This window comes from Salmo salar, chromosome ssa14 (genome assembly GCF_905237065.1).
Source record: "Salmo salar chromosome ssa14, Ssal_v3.1, whole genome shotgun sequence".
Taxonomy (NCBI): domain Eukaryota; kingdom Metazoa; phylum Chordata; class Actinopteri; order Salmoniformes; family Salmonidae; genus Salmo; species Salmo salar.
The window spans coordinates 88,211,153-88,233,177 of NC_059455.1; the positions used below are offsets into that span (position 1 = coordinate 88,211,153).

The following is a 22,025-nucleotide window of genomic DNA, read 5'->3' on the forward strand; positions in this document are numbered from 1 at the left end:
GTGTGAGTGTGTGAGAGTGTGAGTGTGTGACTGTGTGAGAGTGTGTATGGTGTGTGTGTGTGTTTGCCTCCCATCGTGATTGTGTGTGTGTCCTGCTGTCACAGATGAAAAGGGGACAGTGGTGGTGTGTGTGACTGGGCACACACTGCAAGTCTCAGGTGTAATGCTAATTCAACAAGAACGAAATGGATCCAGAACTTGGTGTTGAGGCCCCTTCTACTCCTATAGATCTCAGACTGGTGTTAAGGCCCCTTCTACTCCTATAGATCTCAGACTGGTGTTAAGGTTCCTTTTATTCCTCTAGATCTCAGACTGGTGTTAAGGCCCCTTCTACTCCTCTAGATCTCAGACTGGTGTTAAGGCCCCTTTTATTCCTCTAGATCTCAGACTGGTGTTGAGGCCCCTTAAACACCTCTAGATCTCAGACTGGTGTTAAGGCCCCTTGTACTCCTCTAGATCTCAGACTGGTGTTAAGGCCCCTTTTATTCCTCTAGATCTCAGACTGGTGTTAAGGCCCCTTCTACACCTCTAGATCTCAGACTGGTGTTAAGGCCCCTTTTATTCCTCTAGATCTCAGACTGGTGTTAAGGCCCCTTTTATTCCTCTAGATCTCAGACTGGTGTTAAGGCCCCTTCTACTCCTCTAGATCTCAGACTGGTGTTAAGGCCCCTTCTACTCCTCTAGATCTCAGACTGGTGTTAAGGCCCCTTTTATTCCTCTAGATCTCAGACTGGTGTTAAGGCCCCTTTTATTCCTCTAGATCTCAGACTGGTGTTAAGGCCCCTTCTACTCCTATAGATCTCAGACTGGTGTTAAGGCCCCTTCTACTCCTATAGATCTCAGACTGGTGTTAAGGCCCCTTCTACTCCTATAGATCTCAGACTGGTGTTAAGGCCCCTTTTATTCCTCTAGATCTCAGACTGGTGTTAAGGCCCCTTTTATTCCTCTAGATCTCAGACTGGTGTTGAGGCCCCTTAAACACCTCTAGATCTCAGACTGGTGTTAAGGCCCCTTCTACTCCTATAGATCTCAGACTGGTGTTGAGGCCCCTTTTATTCCTCTAGATCTCAGACTGGTGTTAAGGCCCCTTCTACTCCTATAGATCTCAGACTGGTGTTAAGGCCCCTTCTACTCCTATAGATCTCAGACTGGTGTTAAGGCCCCTTTTATTCCTCTAGATCTCAGACTGGTGTTAAGGCCCCTTTTATTCCTATAGATCTCAGACTGGTGTTGAGGCCCCTTAAACACTTCTAGATCTCAGACTGGTGTTAAGGCCCCTTCTACTCCTATAGATCTCAGACTGGTGTTGAGGCTCCTTCTGGGATGGATGGATGGTTCACGGGATAGATGGATGGATAGAGGGAGGGAGGGAGGGTGGAAGGGAGGGAGGGATGGATGGAGGAATGGATGGAGGAATGGGTGGAGCGATGTAGGGATGGATGGATGGATGGCAGGATAGATGGAGGGATGGATAGAGGGAGGGAGGGATGGTTAGATGAATGGATGGATGGAGGGATGGATGGATGGAGGAATGGATGGAGGAATGGATGGATGGATGGATGGCAGGATAGATGGAGGGATGGATAGAGGGAGGGAGGGAGGGATGGTTAGATGAATGGATGGATGGAGGGATGGATGGATGGAGGAATGGATGGAGGAATGGGTGGAGCGATGTAGGGATGGATGGATGGCAGGATAGATGGAGGGATGGAACAATATGACTCTTGTGACAACTGCTGAGTGAACCATGATCAGCAGCAACACAGGAGCAATAACAAAGGAACCAGACACAAAGAGGAAACACACTTTGAGCTGTTGTGTGACTGTGTTTGTGTGTATTTCACCACCAGACTATAGATGTAATGGATGATCAATACCTCAAATAAATCAACATGAAGAACACATAAACACCCCCCCCCCCCCACCCCACACACACACACAAACCCACACACATAGAGAGAGAGACACACAAACACACATTTTGAGCCGGAATCCCTCACTGATCAGAAGACTAGTATCAAAGTCACTCACATCAGGTTATTAAATGGTACCCAATGATCAATTCCCATTCTATTTTACATAAAACAATTACATCTCCAGTCTTTTCTAGACATCTTTATTGTTCTAACACTGGCTTGTCTCTCTGTCTATGCAGAACACACTCACGGGGGCGGTTACAACCCAAACTCAATGAAATAAAAGCCCAATAAACTGTAATTCATGTTGCTGTAAAGTCGGCATGGGCTATATTTCATAGCAGGTGTGTGTGTGTGTGTGTGTATGTGTGTGTGTGTGTATGTACGTGTCCATGCTTGCATAAGTCCGTGCGTGCATGTGTGTGTGCGGTCCAGACAGAGAGAGGAGCAGCAGTATTTCATAAGGCGCTCAGTGACATCTAACCCCTAGTTTAATTACAGAGTTGGCCCTGCCACAGCCTCATTTCATCTGCCTGTCTAATGATCCACATGTGGCAGGAGGGGCGAAGATTATGACACATCCCTGGTCACAATGCTGGGCAGTCAATTAAACAACACATCTAAGAACTGCAGGGAGAGACACCTGCCTGATGCCGTAAGATCTCTCTGTCTCTCTCTCTCTCTCTCTCTCTCTCATAATTCTAGCTGTCTTTGTCTCACCCTTCTTTCCCCTTGCTAATGTTTCTCTTTTTTATTGCAAATTCACATCTCTTTACTACTTCTGTTTCTCGCCATTCATCCATCCATCCCTCCATTCATCCATCTAACCCTCCCTCCCTCCCTCTCTCCCTCCATCCAACCATCCAGCCCTCCCTCCATCCAACCATCCCTCCATTCATCCATCCCTCCCTCCCACCCTCCCTCCCTCCCTCCCTCCCTCCCTCCCTCCCTCCCTCCCTCCCTCCCTCCCTCCATCCATCCATCCAGCTCTCCCTCAGCTTTCTGTGTGCAGTCCTTCCCTACATCCCTCAATAATCCATCAATCATCCCTCCATCCATCCTTCCATCCCTCATTCTATCCCTCCCTCCATCACTCCCTCCATCCAGCCATCCATTCCTCTATCAATCCACCCCTCCATCCATCCATCCCTCCATCAATCCATCCATCCCTCCACTGCTCCATCCTTTCCTCCATCCCGCCTTCCCTCTATCGTTTTTACCCTCATCCCTCTATCGCTCCATTCATCCATCTATCCCTCCATTCATTAATCTATCCCTCACTCCCTCTCTCCCTCCATCCAACCATCCAGCCCTCCCTCCCTCCATCCAACCATCCCTCCATCCCTCCAACCCTCCCTCCATCCATCCAGCCCTCCCTCAGCTTTCTGTGTGCAGTCCATCCCTACATCCCTCAATAATCCATCCATCATCCCTCACTCCCTCCATCCATCCGTCCCTTCGCCCCTCCATCTCTCTGTCCCACACATTTGTATTCAGCTTTCTGTGTGCAGTCTAACCCAATTAGGATACAATCAGCAGAGCTCTCTCTCACCGCCCCAACCTCCCTCCCTCTCCCCTCCCTCCCTCACTCCATCCAACCATCCCTCCATCCAACCATCCCTCCATCTTACCATCCCTCCATCCCTCAATCCATCCATCCATCATCCCTCCATCCATCACTCCCTACATCCCTCCCTCGATCCCTCCCTCCATCCATCCAACCATCCCTCCATTCATCCATCCATCCATCTGTCCATCCGTCCAGCCGTCAATTCGCCCCTCCATCCCTCTGTCCCACACATTTGTATTCAGCTTTCTATGTGCACTCTAACCCAATTAGGATACAATCAGTGGAGCTCTCTCTCACCGCCCCCCCCCACACACACTCTTCCTCTCTCTGTATCTTCCTCTCTCTATCTCTCACTCACTCTCTCTCCCGCTCACACACACATACACACACACATTCCAACACAAATCCGAAATGTGCAGATTTAGCCTGGTGCGACATCTATGTCACTGTTTGTATTGAGGGTCCACAGTCTCCATGGAAACCCTCGCTGGCACATGGACACACCTGCCAAGCCCAGACTCTACCCAGCATGCGCCAGGCCTCTGGCATTCCACCTTTCCACTTGATTTATGGCTACAACAGAGCAGTGACAGGACACTGGACATAATGCACACATACACCAAATTACATTATAGATTGTACCATGGAAGGCAAACACACACACACACACACACACACACACACACACACACACACACACACACACACACACACACACACACACACACTGCACATAAAACACACACACACAAACAGATCAACACAAATAAATGCACAGAAAACACACACACACACACACACACACACACACACACACACACACACACACACACACACACACACACACACACACACACACACACACACACACACACACACACACACACACACACACACACACACACACACTGCACATAAAACACACACACACAAACAGATCAACACAAATAAATGCACAGAAAACACACACACACACACACACACACACACACACACACACACACACACACACACACACACACACACACACACACACACACACACACACACGAAACAACACGCACACATCCAGTGCATTCGGTAAGTATTCAGACCCCGAGACTTTTGACATTTTGTTACATTACAGCCTTATTCTATTTTTCTTTATTTTTCTTTATCAATCTACACACAATAACCCATAATGACAAAGCAAAAAAAAAAGTTTTTGGAAATGTTTGCAAATGTATTAAATATACATAGAAATATAAATATACCACATTTACATAAGTATTCAGACCATTTACTCAGTACTCTGTTGAAGCACCTTTGGCAGCGATTACAGCCTCAAGTCTTCTTGGGTATGATGCTACAAGCTTGGCACACCTGCACTTGGGGAGTTTCTCCCATTCTTCTCTACAGATCCTCTCAAGCTCTGTCAGGTTGGATGGGGTGCGTCGCTGCACAGCTATTTTCAGGTCTCTCCAGAGTTGTTCGATTGGGTTCAATTCCGTGCTCTGGCCTGTCCACTCAAGGACATTCAGAGACTTGTCCCGAACCCACTCCTGCGTTGTCTTTGCTGTGTGCTTAGGGTCATTGTCCTGTTAGAAGGTGAACCTTCACCCCAGTCTGAGGTCATGAGCGCTGTGGAGCAGGTTTTCATCAAAGATCTCTGTACTTTGCTCCGTTCATATTTCCCTCAATCCTGACTAGTCTCTCTCTTAAAAGCATCCCCGCAGCATGATGCTGTCACCACCTTGCTTCACCATAAGGATAGTGTCAGGTTTCCTCCAGAAATGACACTTGGCATTCAATCCAAAGAGTCCAAACAGTCTTGGTTTCATCAGACCAGAGAATCTTGTTTCTCATGATTTGAGAGTCCTTTAGGTGCCTTTTGGCAAACTCAAAGCGGACTGTCGTGCCTTTTACTGAGGAGTGGCTTCCTTCTGGCCACTCTACCATAAAGGCCTGATTGGTGGAGTGCTGCAGAGATGGTTGTACTTCTGGAAGTATCTCCCATCTCCACAGAGGAACTCCGGAGCTCTGTCAGAGTGACCATTTAGTTCTTGGTCACCTTCCTGACCAAGGCCCTTCTCCCCCGATTGCTCAGTTTTGCCACTGTGTTCTTGGGGATCTTCAATGCTGCAGACATGTTTTGATACCCTTCCCCAGATCTGTGCCTCGACACAATCCTATCTCGGATCTCTACGGACAATTCCTTCGACCTCATGGCTTGGTTTTTGCTCTGTTAACTAAGGTCCCACAGTTAACTCACAGAGTGACCATCTTGGTCACCTCCCTGACCAAAGCCATTCTCCCCCGATTGATCAGTATGGCCGGGCGGCCAGCTCAAGGAATGGTCTTGGTAGTTCCAACTTTTTCCAATTAAGAATGATGGAGGCTACTGGGTATTTTGTGTAGATTGATGAGGATTTTATTTTATTTAACATAACAAAACATGGAAAAGGTCAAGGGGTCTGAATACTTTCCGAATGCACTGTAAACACACACACACAGAATGCACATAAAACACACACACACACACACACACACACACACACACACACACACACACACACACACACACACACACACACACACACACACACACACACACACACAGAGATTCACAAAAATAAATTCACTGAAAACACACACATACACACACACACACACACATATACTGTGTCAAACACAGACATGCACCTGGAAGAGCGGCCCTCTGCACTACCAAGTTGACATCACATGTGTAGATCTGAATCATAACACTGCCTGAGAGATAACACTGCCTGAGAGATAACACTGCCTGATAGATATCGCTGCCTGATAGATATCGCTGCCTGAGAGATATCACTGCCTGAGAGATAACACTGCCTGAGAGATAACACTGCCTGAGAGATAACACTGCCTGAGAGATATCGCTGCCTGATAGATATCACTGCCTGATAGATATCACTGCCTGATAGATATCACTGCCTGATAGATATCCTGTTAGGGCTAGGGGGCAGTATTGACACGGCCGGATAAAAAACGTACCCGATTTAATCTGGTTACTACTCCTGCCCAGTAACTAGAATATGCATATAATTATTGGCTTTGGATAGAAAACACCCTAAAGTTTCTAAAACTGTTTGAATGGTGTGTGTGAGTATAACAGAACTCATATGGCAGGCAAAAACCTGAGAAGATTCCTTACAGGAGGTGCCCTCTCTGACAAGATCTTGTTCTTCTTGTCTCTGTTTATTGAAGACTGAGGATCTTTGCTGTAACGTGACACTTCCTACGGCTCCCATAGGCTCTCAGAGCCCGGGAAAAAGCTGAATGATATCGAGGCAGCCCCAGGCTGAAACACATTATCGCGTTTGGATAGTGGCCGGTCAGAGTACTCTGAGACTCAGGCTCGTGCACGAGGGCACGAGATGCTTTTATTTTCTCTCTCTTTGTACGTATACACGCTTTCCCGGTCGGAATATTATCGCTTTTTTACGAGAAAAATGGCATAAAAATTGATTTTAAACAGCGGTTGACATGCTTCGAAGTACGGTAATGGAATATTTAGAATTTTTTTGTCACGAAATGCGCCGTGCTCGTCACCCTTATTTACCCTTTCGGATAGTGTCTCGAACGCACGAACAAAACGCTGCTATTTGGATATAACAATGGATTATTTGGGACCAAACCAACATTTGTTATTGAAGTAGAAGTCCTGGGAGTGCATTCTGACGAAGAACAGCAAAGGTAATAACATTTTTCTTATAGTAAATCTGACTTTGGTGAGTGCTAAACTTGCTGGGTGTCTAAATAGCTAGCCCTGTGATGCCGGGCTATCTACTGAGAATATTGCAAAATGTGCTTTCACCGAAAAGCTATTTTAAAATCGGACATAGCGAGTGCATAGAGGAGTTCTGTATCTATAATTCTTAAAATAATTGTTATGTTTTTTGTGAACGTTTATCGTGAGTAATTTAGTAAATTCACCGGCAGTGTTCGGTGGGAATGCTAGTCACATGCTAGTCACATGCTAATGTAAAAAGCTGGTTTTTGATATAAATATGAACTTGATTGAACATAACATGAATGTATTGTATAACATAATGTCCTAGGGTTGTCATCTGATGAAGATCATCAAAGGTTAGTGCTGCATTTAGCTGTGGTTTGGGTTTATGTGACATTATATGCTAGCTTGAAAAATGGGTGTCTGATTATTTCTGGCTGGGTACTCTGCTGACATAATCTAATGTTTTGCTTTCGTTGTAAAGCCTTTTTGAAATCGGACAGTGTGGTTAGATTAACGAGAGTCTTGTCTTTAAAATGGTGTAAAATAGTCATATGTTTGAAAAATTGAAGTTTTTGCATTTTTTAGGTATTTGAATATCGCGCCACGGGATTACACTGGCTGTTGAGTAGGTGGGACGCAAACGATAGCCCAGAGAGGATATCACACCGTGGAATTTTATTTGATAGAGCTTGTCTGGTCGGAGGCTCAGATTAAATGTCTTAGAGTCAAACCAAAAAGGAAATGGAGAAAGGAAGAGAAAGAGAGAGGGATGGATAGTGAGAGAGTGCATTGTTTGTGTGCAATCGAGCCTGTGTGTGTGTCTCTCTCTCTCCCCGGGTGTGTGTGTGTGTCTCTCTCTCTTGGGGTGTGTGTGTGTGTGTGTGTGTGTGTGTGTGTGTGTGTGTGTGTGTGTGTGTGTGTGTGTGTGTGTGTGTGTGTGTGTGTGTGTCTCGTTGGTCATCTTTGCTACAGTATAAACCAGCTCTAACACACAGAATCAATACAATCTGGAATGTTTTACTCCGCTGCCCTCTCTGTGGGTTGGATATAATGAAAAATATGTCATACCTTCTCTATCAAACACACATACACAAACATGAACATACAGGCGTGCACAGGCCTGTGCAAGCGAGCGAGCATGCACAAACACACATACAAACACACCAATCTGTGCTGGTACAAGTCCTTAAGGTTTCAAAGGATGACGACAGGAGTTGACGGCAATAAACTGGTTAGGGACTTCTGAATACTGGACACTAGAGGTCGACCAATTAATCGGAATGGCCGATTAATTAGGGCCGATTTCAAGTTTTCATAACAATCGGTAATCGGTATTTTTGGCCACCGATTTGTCAATTGAAAAAAAAAAAATGTTACACCTTTATTTAACAAGGCAAGTCAGATTAAGAACACATTCTTATTTTCAATGACGGCCTAGGAACGGGGGTTAACTGCCTTGTTCAGGGGGGATTCGTTTTTGCAACCTTCCGGTTACTAGTCCAACGCTCTAACTACCTGCCTTACATTGCACTCTACGAGGAGCCTGCATGGCAGGCTGACTACCTGTTACGCCAGGGCAGCAAGAAGCCAAGGTAAGTTGCTAGCTAGCATTAAACATATCTTATAAAAAACTATCAATCTTAACATAATCACTAGTTAACTACACATGGTTGATGATATTACTAGTTTATCTAACGTGTCCTGCGTTGCATATAATCGATGCGGTGCCTGTTAATTTATCATTGAATCATAGCCTACTTCGCCACACGGGTGTTGATTTAAGCACTGTCGTTGCACCAATGTACCTAACCATAAACATCAATGCCTTTCTTTAAAATCAATAAACAAGTATATATTTTTAAACCTGCATATTTAGTTAATATTTCCTGCTAACATGAAATTGTGTCACATCTCTAGCGTTCATTGCACGCAGAGTCAGGGTATATGCAACAGTTTGGGCCGCCTGGCTCGTTGCGAACTAATTTGCCAGAATTTGACGTACTTATGACATAACATTAAAGGTTGGGCAATGTAACAGGAATATTTAGACTTAGGGATGCCACCCATTAGATAAAATACGGAACGGTTCCGTATTTCACTGACAGGAAAGACGTTTTGTTTTCGAGATTGTCACGGGTATCGTCGGTGAAGGAGGACCAAAATGCAGCAGGACTGTGTTTGTTCATTTTGAACATTTATTAAATCAAAACGAACACAAAAACAACAAACAAGAGAACGAACGATCCACTGACAGTCTGGCAAGGCACAAGGCTAAACACAGAACAATTTCCCACAAACACACAGACAAACACACCCAACTAATATAGGACTTCCAATCAAAGGCAACACCACACAGCTGCCTTCAATTGGAAGTCCACCCCCAATTAACTCCACATAGAAACACACTTACTAGACTCCACATAGAAATACATAAACATAGACCATAAACCAAAAACCCGGAAATACTAAATCAAACACCCTTTTACCAAAACACCACCCCGGACACATAAAACAAATACCCTCTGCCACGTCCTGACCAAACTACAATAACAATTAACCCTTATACTGGCCAGGACGTGACAGAGATGATAGTTTCCGGATTCGACAATATTAATGACCTAAGGCTCGTATTTCTGTGTGTTATTATGTTATAATTAAGTCTATGATTTGATATAGCAGTCTGACTGAGCGATGGTAGGCAGCAGTAGGCTCGTAAGCATTCATTCAAAACAGCACTTTCATGCGTTTTGCCAGCAGCCCTTCGCAATGCATTGCGCTGTTTATGACTTCAAGCCTATCAACTCCCAATATGAGGCTGGCGTAACCGATGTGAAATGGCTAGCTAGTTAGCCGGGTGCGTGCTAATAGCGTTTCAAACGTCACTCGCTCTGAGACTTGGAGTGGTTGTTCCCCTTGCTCTGCATGGGTAACGCTGCTTCGAGGGTGGCTGGTGTTGATGTGTTCCTGGTTCAAGCCCAGGTAGGAGCGACGAGAGGGACGGAAGCTATACTGTTACACTGGCAATACTAAAGTGCCTATAAGAACATCCAATAGTCAAAGGTATATGAAATACAAATCGTATAGAGAGAAATAGTCCTATAATTCCTATAATAACTACAACCTAAAACTTCTTATCTGGGAATATTGAAGACTCATGTAAAAAAGGAACCACCAGCTTTCATATGTTCTCATGTTCTGAGCAAGGAAATTAAACGTTAGCTTTTTTACATGGCACATATTGCACTTTTACTTTCTTCTCCAACACTTTGTTTTTGCATTATTTAAACCAAATTGAACATGTTTCATTATTTATTTGAGGCTAAATTGATTTTATTGATGTATTATATTAAGTTAAAATAAGTGTTCATTCAGTATTGTTGTAATTGTCATTATTACAAATAAATAAAAAAATTGGCCAATTAATCGGTATCGGCTTTTTTTGGGTCCCCCAATAATCGGTATCGGTATCGGCGTTGAAAAATCATAATCAGTCGACTTCTACTGGACACACACGTATACACATAATTAGACACACCGCTGGGTTAGGAACAGACTAACACACAGCTGGGTTAGGAACAGACCAACACACCGCTGGGTTAGGAACAGACCAACACACCGCTGGGTTAGGAACAGACTAACACACCGCTGGGTTAGGAACAGACTAACACACCGCTGGGTTAGGAACAGACCAACACACCGCTGGGTTAGGAACAGACCAACACACCGCTGGGTTAGGAACAGACTAACACACCGCTGGGTTAGGAACAGACCAACACACCGCTGGGTTAGGAACAGACCAACACACCGCTGGGTTAGGAACAGACTAACACACCGCTGGGTTAGGAACAGACTAACACACCGCTGGGTTAGGAACAGACCAACACACCGCTGGGTTAGGAACAGACCAACACACCGCTGGGTTAGGAACAGACCAACACACCGCTGGGTTAGGAACAGACTAACACACCGCTGGGTTAGGAACAGACCAACACACCGCTGGGTTAGGAACAGACCAACACACCGCTGGGTTAGGAACAGACCAACACACCGCTGGGTTAGGAACAGACTAACACACCGCTGGGTTAGGAACAGACTAACACACCGCTGGGTTAGGAACAGACTAACACACCGCTGGGTTAGAAACAGACTAACACACCGCTGGGTTAGGAACAGACCAACACACCGCTGGGTTAGGAACAGACCAACACACCGCTGGGTTAGGAACAGACCAACACACCGCTGGGTTAGGAACAGACCAACACACCGCTGGGTTAGGAACAGACCAACACACCGCTGGGTTAGGAACAGACCAACACACCGCTGGGTTAGGAACAGACCAACACACTGCTGGGTTAGGAACAGACCAACACACCGCTGGGTTAGGAACAGACTAACACACCGCTGGGTTAGGAACAGACCAACACACCACGTGAACAATACGAATCAGAAATGTGCATTATCACAGCAATTCTTGGCAATTCATTTGTTTTGTTTATTTTTCCCCCTTATCTATTCCCAAGGAGGCCCATCCTTTGAGTTTTTTGCCAAAAGGCTTAATTAATTGCAGAAGCAGGTCTGGGGCTCTAGTTGTGCTCTTGCTAGCTTCACTCTGCCCTCACCCCCACCCAGGCCCAGTCATGCTTGAAGAGCGCCCCAAACCAAGATGACACCCACAGCAAATATTGACAGAGTCACCCCGGGACTAGCCAAGTGAAATCCGCCCCGGTGACAGAGGCATCTGTTGCTCTAAATGCAGCATGGCAACAGAGGGAGAGTCCTCTCCGCCGTGCTTACGTAATGTAACATACAGCGAGCCGAGCACATGCATACACAATCTCTCTCTCTCTCTGTATATATATATATATATATATATATATATATATATATATATATACAGTAAAAATCCCCTGTCTTAGGTCAGTTAGGATCACCACTTTATTTTAAGAATGTGAAATGTCAGAATAATAGTAGAGAGAATTATTTATTTCAGCTTTTATTTCTTTCATCACATTCCCAGTGGGTCAGAAGTTTACATACATGCAATTAGTATTTTGTAAAATTGGATTTAAATAGTTTAAATTGGATCAAACGTTTCGGGTAGCCTTCCACAAGCTTCCCACAATAAGTTGGGTGAATTTTGGCCCATTCCACCTGAAAGCTAGTGTAACTGTGTCAGGTTTGTAGGCCTCCTTGCTCCCACGTGCTTTTTCAGGTCTGCCCAAAAATTGTCTATGGGATTGAGGTCAGGGCTTTGTGATGGCCACTCCAATACCTTGACTTTGTTGTCCTCAAGCCATTTTGCCATAACTTTGGAAGTATGCTTGTGGTTATTGTCCATTTGGAAGACCCATTTGCGACCAAGCTTTAACTTCCTGACTGATGTCTTGAGATGTTGCTTCAATATATCCACATAATTGTTCTACCTCATGATGCCATCTATTTTGTGAAGTGCACCAGTTCATCCTGCAGCAAAGCACCCCCACAACATGATGTTGCCACCCCCATGCTTCACGGTTGGGATGGTGTTCCTCAGCTTGCAAGCATCCCCCTTTTTCCTCCAAACATAACGATGGTCATTATGGCAAAACAGTTTTATTTTTGTTTCATCAGACCAGAGGACATTTCTCCAAAAAGTACGATGTTTGTCCCCATGTGCAGTTGCAAACCGTTGTCTGGATTTTTTAAGGTGGTTTTGGAGCAGTGGCTTCTTCCTTGCTGAGCAGCCTTTCAGCTTATGTCGATATAGGACTTGTTTTACTGTGGCTATAGATATTTTTGTACCTGTTTTCTCCAGCATCTTCACAAGGTCCTTTGCTGTTGTTCTGGGATTGATTTGCACTTTTCGCACCAAAGTAAATTAATCTCTAGGAGACAGAACACGTCTCCTTCCTGAGCGGTATGATGGCTGCGTGATCCCATGGTGTTTATACTTGCGTACTATTGTTTGTACAGAAGAATGTGGTACCTTCAGGCGTTTGGAAATTACTCCCAAGGATGAACCAGCCTTGTGGAGGTCTACAATTTTTTTCTGAGGTCTTGGCTGATTTCTTTAGACTTTCCAATGATTTCAAGCAAAGAGGCACTGAGTTTGAAGGTAGGCCTTGAAATACATCCACAGGTACACCTCCAATTGACTCAAATAACGTCAATTAGCCTATCAGAAGCTTCTAAAGCCATGACATAATTTTCTGGAATTTTCCGAGCTGTTTAAAGGCACTGTCAACTTAGTGTATGTGAACTTCTGACCCACTGGAATTGTGATACAGTGAAATAATCTGTCTGTAAACAATTGTTGCGAAAATTACTTGTGTCATGCACAAAGTAGATGTCCTAACCGACTTGCCAAGACTATAGTTTGTTAACAAGAAATGTGTGGAGTGGTTGAAAAACAAGTTTTAATGACTCCAACCTAAGTGTAATGTTAACTTCCGACTTCAACTGTATATATATATATATATATATATATATATATATATATATATGTATATATTTGTATCTATCTCTCTCTCCCTAGCTCTCTCGATCTGTCTGTCTCCCTGTCTGTCTCCCTGTCTGTCTGTCTGTCTCCCTGTCTGTCTGTCTGTCTGTCTGTCTGTCTGTCTGTCTGTCTGTCTGTCTGTCTGTCTGTCTGTCTGTCTGTCTGTCTGTCTGTCTGTCTGTCTGTCTGTCTGTCTGTCTGTCTGTCTGTCTGTCTGTCTGTCTCTCTCTTTCAATCTCTAACTCTCTCTCTTTCTCTCTCTGTCTCCCCCTTCTCCCTCTCTGATTCCTCCTCCCTATCTCCCTCTCTCCCTCCATCTCCCTCCCTTCTCTTCCCTCTCCGTCTCTCTGTTTGAGGAAGTGGTAGTGGTGCTATACTGTAGTGTGTTCTGATGTGAGGGGATCTGACAGAGGAGCCTGTAGATGTGATTATGAGTCTGTTAAGCTTGTTGGTCAGTGTGTGTTGCTCAGTAGGACCCAGCCAGCCAACCAGATCACTTCTGACAGCCCTGTCAAGAAAGAATTTAAATATCAGCCTTAACACAGCAGAGAGAGAGCTCAGACTCAAACACACACACACGTACACATACAGGTACACATACCAATACAACTACGTGCACACACACAAAGACACACATACACAGACACACACTTTTAAGGAGGTTGGGATGGAGTATGGAGGGACATGGATAGGTTAAGGAGGGTGGGATGTAGTATGGAGGGAGATGGAGAGTTTAACAACGGTGGGATGGAGTATGGAGGGAGATGGAGCGGTTAAGGAGGGTGGGATGGAGTATGGAGGGACATGGATAGGTTAACCTGTTGGGTCTAGGGGGCAGCATTTGCACGTCTGGATAAAAAAAATGTACCCGATTTAATCTGGTTACTAATCCTACACAGTAACTAGAATATGCATATACTTATTATATATGGATAGAAAACACTCTAAAGTTTCTAAAACTGTTTGAATGGTGTCTGTGAGTATAACAGAACTCATTTGGCAGGCAAAACCCTGAGACATTTTCTGACAGGAAGTGGATACCTGATGTGTTGTATTGACTTTAAACCTATCCCATTGAAAAACACAGGGGCTTAGGAATATTTTGGCACTTCCTATTGCTTCCACTAGATGTCACCAGCCTTTACAAAGTGTTTTGAGTCTTCTGGAGGGAGATCTGACCGAACAAGAGCCATGGAACGATGATGTCCCATTAGACACCTGGCGCGCGAGTTCATGTTGGGTACCCTCGTTCCAATACGTTATAAAAGAGTATGCATTCGTCCACCTTGAATATTATTCATGTTCTGGTTAAAAAGGCCCTAATGATTTATGCTATACAACGTTTGACATGTTTGAACGAACGGAAATATATTTTTTCCCCTCGTTCATGACGAGAAGTCCGGCTGGCTTACATCATGTGCTAACGAGACGGAGATTTTTGGACATAAATGATGAGCTTTTTTGAACAAAACTACATTCGTTATGGACCTGTGATACCTGGAAGTGACATCTGATGAAGAGAATCAAAGGTAATGGATTATTTACATAGTATTTTCGATTTTAGATCTCCCCAACATGACGTCTAGTCTGTATCGCAACGCGTATTTTTCTGGGCGCAGTGCTCAGATTATTGCAAAGTGTGATTTCCCAGTAAGGTTATTTTTAAATCTGGCAAGTTGATTGCGTTCAAGAGATGTAAATCTAGAATTCTTTAAATGACAATATAATATTTTACCAATGTTTTCTAATTTTAATTATTTAATTTGTGACGCTGACTTGACTGCCGGTTATTGGAGGGAAACGATTTCCTCAACATCAATGCCATAGTAAAACGCTGTTTTTGGATATAAATATGAACTTGATAGAACTAAAAATGCATGCATTGTCTAACATAATGTCCTAGGAGTGTCATCTGATGGAGATTGTAAAAGGTTAGTGCATCATTTTAGCTGGTTTTATGGTTTTGGTGACCCTGTCTTTGACTTGACAAAACATTACACACAACTCTTGTAAATGTACTGTCCTAACATACTCTAAATTTATGCTTTCGCCGTAAAACCTTTTTGAAATCGTAAAACGTGGTTAGATTAAGGAGATGTTTATCTTTCAAATGGTGTAAAATAGTTGTATTTTTGAAAAATTGGAATTTTGACATTTATTTGGATTCAAATTTGCCGCTCTTGAAATGCACCTGCTGTTGATGGAGTGCACCACGGGTGGCACGCTAGCGTCCCACCTAGCCCCAAGAGGTTAAGGAGGGTGGGATGGAGTATGGAGGGAAATGGAGAGGTTAAGGAGGGTGGGATGGAGTATGGAGGGAGATGGAGAGGTTAAGGAGGGTGGGATGGAGTATGGAGGGAAATGGAGAGGTTAAGGAGGGTGGGATGGAGTATGGAGGGAGATGGAGCGGTTAAGAAGGGTGGGATGGATTATGGAGGGAAATGGATAGGTTAAGGAGGGTGGGATGGAGTATGGAGGGAAATGGAGAGGTTAAGGAGGGTGGGATGGAGTAAGGAGGGAGATGGAGCAGTTAAGGAGGGTGGGATGGAGTATGGAGGGAGATGGAGAGGTTAAGGAGGGTGGTATGAAGTATGGAGGGAGATGGAGAGGTTAAGGAGGGTGGGATGGAGTATGGAGGGAGATGGAGAGGTTAAGGAGGGTGTGAGGGAGTATGGAGGGAAATGGAGAGGTTAAGGAGGGTGGGATGGAGTATGGAGGGAAATGGAGAGGTTAAGGAGAGTGGGATGGAGTATGGAGGGAGATGGAGAGGTTAAGGAGGGTGGGATGGAGTATGGAGGGAGATGGAGCGGTTAAGGAGGGTGTGAGGGAGTATGGAGGGGGAGGAAAATAGGGATATACAGGTTAGATAGAGGAATGGAGAAAGAGAGAGATTTGGAGGAGCTAGAGAGAAGTGAATATGAGGACGATGAAACCATGGCGGGATAGAAGAGGACGTGTGGAGAGAGATTAAGATGAAGAAAGAGAAGAGAGTACATGAGGAATGGAAAGATCCAGGCGAAAGATAGAGGAGGGAGATGATGGTGGAACAATGGCCTGGCCAGGGTGCACTGATCCAGGGAAGACCAAGCTGTTGCCTGGCCCATGGTCCATATGCACCACATACACACACACACACACACACACACACACACACACACACACACACACACACACATGCACACTCACAGTGTGAGACACATGCAGAAAAACTGAGTGCTCACACACAGGAGGAGTGAAGGAAGGCCAACAACTTTATTCCCTGGACACCAAGGCATGCAAACAGTCCTTCAAACCCTCATACCCCTCCAGGTTTTCACAGGCGTGCACCACAGGCGTGTGTGTGTGTGTGTGTGTGTGTGTGTGTGTGTGTGTGTGTGAGTGAGTGTGAGTGTGAGTGAGAGAGAGAGAGAGAGAGAGAGAGAGAGAGAGAGAGAGAGAGAGAGAGAGAGAGAGAGAGAGAGGGAAAGAGAGAGAGAGAGGGGGAAGAGAGAGAAAGAAAGAGATAGAGAGTGACAGAAAGAGAGAGACAGACAGTGAGAGAGAGAGGAGAGAAAGACAGAGAAAGACAAAGACAGAGAGAGGGAGAGAGAGAGAGAGAGAGAGGGGGAAGAGAGAGAAAGAAAGAGCGAGAGTGACAGAAAGAGAGAGGCTGAGAGAGAAAGAGAGAGAAACAGAGAGAGAGAGAGAGGGGAGATGGAGAGTCTGTGTGTAGTGTGTAATTCTGAGATACTTTACATTAATGAGTTTTACATCTGCCATACTATAATCAGAGTAATATCCTAAACAGCTGTTCAGATATTAATCCATGATTCAAAGGTTGTGATTCTGAATCTCTCTCTCTCTCTCTCTCTCTCTCTCTCTCTCTCTCTCTCTCTCTCTCTCTCTCTCTCTCTCTCTCTCTCTCTCTCTCTCTCTCTCTCTCTCTCTCTCTCTCTCTCTCTCTCTCTCTCTCTCTCTCTCTCTCTCTCTCTCTCTCTGATTGAGACGGTGCATCATCATTAAGGTGAATCCATCTCATGCATCATGTTAACCAGATTGTCCTCTACCGTCAACACGTGGTTTAAACCGGAGCGCTCCCCTTTCTGATGCTCCCATCACCCGTCATGCGTGGTAATATCCGCCATCCTGGTGCTGCATCCCCATTAAGAGGGGTCACGGCACCGCGAGCACCATTAGCACTGAGACCAGGGAGTGAGACGGGATTTGTCACTATTCACATTCAGGAGTTACGTCATAGAATCCCACATTCTAACCATAACCAAAAGAAAACTAAAATCTGACTTTAGATTGTTTTTAAATCCATGTCTTATGGTTTGCAAGACAGTGGATATTATATTCACATATGTCATGTCATGTTGTTTTGACTTGAATAAATGAGGTTGAGCCAAGTCTTGTGTTTACATTATATTATTCAACGGATGTGATGAAAACCAATGGGAAATTGTATTCAGGCAGAGCGCATGTGGAGGAACGCAAGACGAGGCACGCTCAACAGATGGCCGGGGGAGAGCGAGCGCTCGGAGGCTCCTCACGCGGCCACCGACGCGTCCCGTTTGTCAGCACCGTTCAGCGTCACGAGAGCCACCTGTTTGCGTTGGTAACGGCAAACAACGCACCTGGGGACCGGCGCAAAGATACACTGTAAAACTTTTCCCTGGACATTTACAGCATTATACTGGTACCAGTGTTGCCAACTTAATACTGTAATTACACTTTTCAGCAGAGATGCTGTAATGTATTTTAAAGTACCATTTCCCTTACTGTAAAACATATTACAGCATCCCTGCTGAAAATGTACAGGGATGCTGTAATGTTTTAGAGTATTGAGAATAGTACTGTCAAATACTGTATGCAACATTTTCTCTATGCTCCCATGGTAGAATTGCAGGAAATGAACATAAAAAATGAAATTTCTCTCTTCACCTTCAAGAGGGGTGTCACTAAAATGTTTTGCCACGAGGTGGGGCCCCCCCCCCCAACCAAATCTCGCATAGCCCCCCCCCCCCCCAACCCCTTGTGCCCGAGCCCCACAGTTTGGAGACCAGTGGTCTAGTCTAGTCTACTGTGACGGATATTCATGAAATCATTCAGTCCAATAACGACCCCCCCAATGGACCGGAGACATGACACTTCCCTCATTAGCATTCCACAAGAGAATGGACTCACTCAAACACACACGTGTACGGGCGCGAGGGAGAGAAGACATACACACACACAGAGAAAAAATAAAACCTATTCTTATTTTTAGCTAGGAAATGTGTCTATTGAACACACGTTGGTGTACATGAAGTGTGAAAAGACAACCCCTGAGTCGCGGAGGAGAAGGCTTGCTGTGATTCCCAACCCATCTCTAAAGCATGGAATAGGATCCCTTGCCTACACCACTAAGGTTGACGAGAGCGAGTCTGTGTGCATTTCGACACTGCGCAAAGTTACATGTCTGACTGAATAGGTTGAGAGGCAAACGTCAATAGAACACCACTGGCACGAAAACCAGGATTAGAGAGACCAGTACCACATGTCGTGTTGGGCCACAGAAACATTATTTAACGTATTGTGATTTTGCGTGACCGGTACTCTGGTTCAGGTTCACAGCACACAAGTCATGAGCTATATCCCCGCGACTGACTGCAGATGCACTTGCTGGATAAAAGGTCGCCTGCCAACTTTGGACCAATTCTACCATGCTACTGATTAACGTTAAAACAAGGTATTCAACACAAAATAAATTATTCACACATTCACACACGATTTCTACCAGGGACACTTTCAAAAGCTTGTCCGTGTCAATATCTTAAAGCCTACGCACACAACTAAGCTGTCATATACAGCATAGTGTTTACTAAACACACATATTCGATATGGATTCTTACCTGATCGATGTCAGCAGTAGTTATTCGATGCAACGGATATTTCCCGATCGGTTTCGTAGATGCAAATGAAGTTTTCCATCCATGGCACGTCTCAGTTGGGGAGAGAGTATATCATTCACACGAGCAGCGCAGCATCTTCTCTCCACAAATCTTCACTCCGAGCTCTCCTCCAAAACCGATTAATACAAAAATAAGAAATTGGGAAAGAAGGAAAAGACGACATAAATAATAAAACACCATAGATAAAACAAAAAATATGCCAACGGAAAAAATACACTAAAAAACACAATCCCAACGAATAAAAAGAGAGTAAAATGCCGTTGAAAAATGAAGGTCCAATTTTTTTCACAAACTGTCGAAGTGGCGTTTGATAAATCCAAGCCGTATCTCCATGGTCTCATGTAAACACACTGTAGGCTATTCCAAACCGAGCAGAGAATGCGCTCACTAGCCGCAGCAGAACTGGATAACGCGTTTTTTTCTTCCTCTCGTGGTGCTCAAAATTCCGAGTCCTCCTCTGCTATCATAGCTCCTCTTCCGAAGCTGAAAACCACTCTGAAAAACCTCCTCTCCTTATCTCTTCCACTGCCTCCCCTTCCGTTATTCGCCTTGGCTGAGTGTAAATGGGTCTGTCTCTCCACTAGCTCTCGCCTGCACTGGCATCCGCGATATCCACAGGCAGCGGCTCACAGTCGGCATCTGGCTCCTCGCAGTCGCTTCAGCAGTGGAGGACGGAGATGCGCGGTCCCATCTCTCTCTCTTGTTAGCCGGGGACCCGGCAGGCGCGCACCCTGTTGCTGACGTCAACTCGGCGCAAAGGTTCCAAATACAGCATATGAAAAAAGTTTCATTACCGTAGTGTACTACTCACGCATTGACAGGCGAAATAGCATACTATTTATATCAGCATCCCCTTTAAGTTTAGTTTTTTTCTACGTTCTGTTATAGCCTCCTCTCCAAAAAACAACAACACGGAAATGCACTATTCCACCTGCCCTCCTTAAACCAGTTGGTGACTCATCTCTAAGCCTCATTTATTTAATATTCCAGTCTTTTCCTGAATGGAAATGCTTTGTTAAATGCGTCATATCGACCGTTTTGGAATGGGTCAAAAGACATGCCAAACTGAGCTTCCGTTTCGGAGCATAGCTATTATCAGAGAACCTTTTCATGACCATGCAGAGCTCCCAGCAGACCGCCGAGGTTAGTCATGTGCTGATCTAGGACCAGGTTCCCCCCCACCCTCAGGGCCATATAAACTTATTCATTGTTATCTAAAAGGTGAAACTGTTCCTAGATCAGCAATCTGAGAAGTTGTATGAATATGCGTCCAGGGGCATAACATAAAATGTTCAAACCATTGCAGATACAATATTGCTTCTTACTTTCTCAGGTTCTTTTTTCTTATTTTTATTTCTCGTGTGTTTTTGTTCTACCTTCTGTTATTTTTTAGTGCTACATTAAAATGGATTACTGCATTTTTGGGTTTGGAGCTTGTAAGAATGGAATTTCACAGTACTTGTGCACATGGCATTAACACTTGAAACTTGAAAATATACATTTTTACTTTTTTAAACGCCCCATTTTAGAGAGATTACATAAACTTCCCCATTCTAGAGATAATACATGAGTGTCCCCATTCTAGAGATATTACATAAGCTTCCCCATTCTAGAGATTTTACATAAGCTTCCCCATTTCAGAGATTTTACATAAGCTTCCCCATTCTAGAGATATTACATATATGCTTCCCCATTCCAGAGATATTACATAAGATTCCCCATTCTAGAGATATTACATAGGCTTCCACATTCTAGAGGTATTACATAAGCTTCCCCATTCTAGAGGCATTACATAAGCTTTCCCATTCCAGAGATATTACATATACTTCACTATTCTAGAGCAATTACATAAGCTTCCACATTTTAGAGATATTACATAAGCTTCCCCATTATAGAGATACTACATAACCTTCCCCATTTTAGAGATATTACATAAGCTTCCCTATTCAAGAGATATAAAATATATGCTTCCCTGTTCTAGAGATATTACACATGCTTCCACATTCTAGAGATATTAAATAAGCTTCCCCATTCTAGAGATATTACATAAGCTTCCCCACTATAGAAATAATAGATACACTTCCATATTCTAGAGATTTTACATACACTTCCCCATTCTACAGATATTTTACAAGCTACCCCATTTTAGAGATATTGCATACACTTCCCCATTCTACAGATTTAAAATAAGCTTCCCCGTTCTAGATATATTATATACACTTCCCCATTATATATATATTACATAAAATTACCCATTCAAGAGATATTACATAAGCTTCCCCATTCTAGAGATTTTACATAAGCTTCCAATTTTAGAGACATTACATGATCTTCCCCAATCTAGAGATATTACATATACAGTTTCCCATTCTAG

At 44.3% G+C, this 22,025-nt stretch overlaps 1 protein-coding gene across 2 annotated transcripts in view; it reads right to left on the reverse strand.

Moving 5' to 3' along the window:
• The window catches only part of LOC106592038 (adhesion G protein-coupled receptor B2), a 430,312-nt gene extending 410,002 nt beyond the window's left edge, over positions 1-20,310 (reverse strand). For both annotated transcript variants that reach the window (XM_045694923.1, XM_045694922.1), the window contains exon 1: positions 19,592-20,310. The gene's annotated coding sequence lies outside the window, so the exon portion shown is untranslated. The remainder of the gene's footprint in view (positions 1-19,591) is intronic.
• Between the last annotated feature and the right edge of the window lie 1,715 nt (positions 20,311-22,025).